Below are 3,426 nucleotides of genomic sequence, written 5' to 3'. Positions count from 1 at the left end.
ATGTCCTCCTGTCCTCTTAGGAGAAGGACCCCTCACGGTAAGTGCCAAGGGTCGATCTGGAAGTCATGGCGACCTCTGGTGACTGACCCCTACTGGGGGATATTCAGGGAGGTGGCTGAATAAAGCCTGTCCCCAATTCCTTGTATTCCAAGGAGGTTTCCCGCAGAAGTACTTGCCAGAGTTGATCCTGCTTAGCTTCCAAGATTTGACGAGATTGGGCTTGCCTGGGCTATCCAAGTCAGTGCGTAAGCATCAATATTTTGAAGAAGTATACAAAATCTATTTATTCTGCTTAGGTTGTTTATAGTCCGCCTTTCTCACATGGACTCCAGGCAGCTTACACGATGGGACATTCAGTAGACAATGCAATAGAATTAAGGTTGTAAAACCAATCAGAAGTCTCAAAGCAGAACTAAAATGATGCAGAATTCCATAGTGGGTTCCTAGTTTCCACAAGCTATACGCAGCAGTATAGACCACAGTGCCTAATATTTTTTCTAAGTAATTTTGTTAAACATTTCTAAGGGGGGGGATTAACCTTTTATATACCTTAACTAAAATACCTCCGTCAGTAATTCATCCCACAGTGTCTTGTACCAGAGATAAGGGAGAATAAAATTTTTATTCAGTAGTTTTTAACTGTCCTGGGGAGGGATGGAGTTCACATAATAATAGTAATTATCTGGCTTTCTGTCTAATCCTACTGATCTCTTTATAGATCTGAATCCTCCAAAAGCTGTAGATAATTATATAACCACTGAGTATCACGATTTGTTCCCTGTAACTGGTAGCTCCATCAGCAAAGGAAATGTCTCTGTTCATAGCAGTTATTGTTCCAATATAATGCAAACTAAATTCCAGGATTTCCAATAAACATTGGTTGGAACAGAAATCCAGTTTATTTGGATGAGTGCTGGATTTGCTTTAACTGTACACTACACTATTAAAAATGTCAGCAAGAGAGAGGTCTCCCCTTCGATCCTGCGTATACTTCAGGGCTCACCTGTATTCTCACATCTACATGATGTTTAATATAAACGAATCTTGCTAAGAACACCAAAACTTGCACTCAGGAGACATGTGCTAGAGCTTTGAGCCATTTTAAGGATGTTTAGGGGACATCGGTTACTATAAATAGCTTTACCTTGGGTGTTTTGTCCTAATAGTCAAGACTGTTGTCCCCTCGGTGCAATGTTGCTGCGATAGCACACATTTCAATAGTGGCTACTGAAAGAATGACAAATGTCAGTCTGATAAGATTAGCAGTTCTCATTATGCTTGCATGTAGAATGCAGCTCTGTGTGTTGTCAAATAATGCATGGGGCATACATGATACTAAGCATCCCAAGGATGCAGGAGAGCCGTGCTACGTGTTCGGAGCATTAGCTGTCTTTCCTGTACAGTGATGATGAATAGTCATTCTTCTTTATGGGACTTGCTTCCAGTCCATTGCTGGGGCGAGTAAGGCTTGCCTCTGGCTGAAACTGTCTGTTCCGTCGCCCTGTAGAGCAGGAAGTGGAACCTGCAGTTGCTTCTCACCTGGTCCCCTCCTGGACAAGAGATCTGGCCGCACAGGTTGCCTTCAGAGCACAAATCCTCCGCTGCTGTCTCCCTTTCTTGGGTGTGGGGTGGAGGAGGAAGGCAGAATAGACTCATGTGCTGTCTTCACAAAGGAGCTCTGCAGTAGAAGGCACCACTTGGGCAGTTGTGTTTGTGAGTCTTTCTCCTAGCGGAGGGATGGGACAGAAAGGAAATCAAGGGCTGGTTCAGATCAGAAAGTCAGTCCTGGGAAATGGAGCATAGTGTACTGCTGGCTGCCTGTCTCTGCCAGGGAAAGAGAAAACGCACACAGTGTTCAGTCTTCATAGGAATGCTATGGAATCCACTCAGTTTGGTGTAGTGGTTAAGTGTGCGGACTCTAATCTGGGAGAACCGGGTTTGATTCCCCACTCCTCCACTTGCACCTGCTGGAATGGCCTTGGGTCAGCCATAGTTATCACAGAGGTTGTCCTTGAAAGGGGAGCTGCTGTGAGAGCCCTCTCCAGCTTCACCCACCTCACAGGGTGTCTGTTGTGGGGGAGGAAGGTAAAGGAGATTGTGAGCCGCTCTGAGACTCTTCGGAGTGGAGGGCGGGATATAAATCCAATATCTTCTTCTTCATCTTCTTCTTCTTCTTCTTCTCTTCTTTGGTCTTTCTGAATTCAGAGGTTACTGTGGCTCTCGTCTGCTCCTTGCAGAATGCACTTGGGTTGTGCTTTTGATGTAGTGGTTAAGTGCATATACTCTAATCTGGGAGAACAGGGTTTGATTTCCCAGTCCTCCACATGCATCTGCTGGAGTGACATTGGGTCAGTCATAACTCTCCCAGAATTGTTCTGCTCAAGAGCAGTTTCTGTCAGAGCTCTCTCAGCCCCACCTACCTCACAGGGTGTCTGTTGTGGGGAGGGGAAGGGAAGGAGATTGTAAATTGCTCTGAGACTCCAAGTGAAGGGAGGGGTATAAATCCAATCTCCTCCCCCCCGCTTTCTTCTTCTTCTTCTGACTGCTGCCTTTCAGTGTCCTAGGAGTGAGAATAGCACAGGGGAGGGAGCTGGGAGGTCATCTGCCCTCGATTTTATTTATGGCCTTTATTTATATCCAGCTTTTTTCTCTAGCTGGGACTCAAAGCAGCCTAGAACATTGTTCTTTTCCTCCTCCATTTTCCCCACAACAACCCTGTGAGGTTGACCAGGCTGAGAATTTGTGACCATGGTAGAAGTGGGGATTCAAACCCAGATTGCCTAAAGTCCTAGTCCACCACTCTGTCCACTAAACCACACTGGCTCCCTTGTCTTCATGGCTGTGCAGGAATTAGTTCCAGATAATGCGCAGCACCATAAGAATCCAGATCCGTGATGTCCTGAGTTTAACACCTGGATGTCAGACATGTTTTTCACTGTTTGTTTAGCGTAGCAGTGCATGAATGTGATAATATAGGAATCTGTTATTGCTCCCTAAATGCAAAATGTGATTTATCTATTTCCTGAGGCCTCTTCAGGAGGTGGTGGGCTCTCCTTCCCTGAAGGCTTTTAAACAGAGGCTAGATGGCCATCTGACAGCAATGCTGATTCTGTGAACTTAGGCAGATCATGATCAGGAGGGCAGGAAGGGTTGCATCGGTGCTTAGTTCTTATGGTCCTTTCTTACATGCCCAGGGAAATGCTGTTTGCCACTTGGGGGTCAGGCAGCAGTTTTTCTCCTGGCCAGTTTTGCCAGGGATCTTGGCGTGTGTGTGTGTTTTTGCCATCTTCTGGACATGGAGTCACTGTGTGTGTGTGGGGGTGAGGTGTTTGTGAGTTTCCTGCATTGTGCTGGGGGTTGGACTAGATGACCTTGGAGTTCCAACTCTATGATTCTGTGATCTAAACATGCCCTCCTTTTTTCCAG

The sequence above is a fragment of the Heteronotia binoei genome, chromosome 1, assembly GCF_032191835.1.
Source record: "Heteronotia binoei isolate CCM8104 ecotype False Entrance Well chromosome 1, APGP_CSIRO_Hbin_v1, whole genome shotgun sequence".
Lineage (NCBI taxonomy): Eukaryota > Metazoa > Chordata > Lepidosauria > Squamata > Gekkonidae > Heteronotia > Heteronotia binoei.
Note: the sequence above shows the minus strand (reverse complement) of the source record.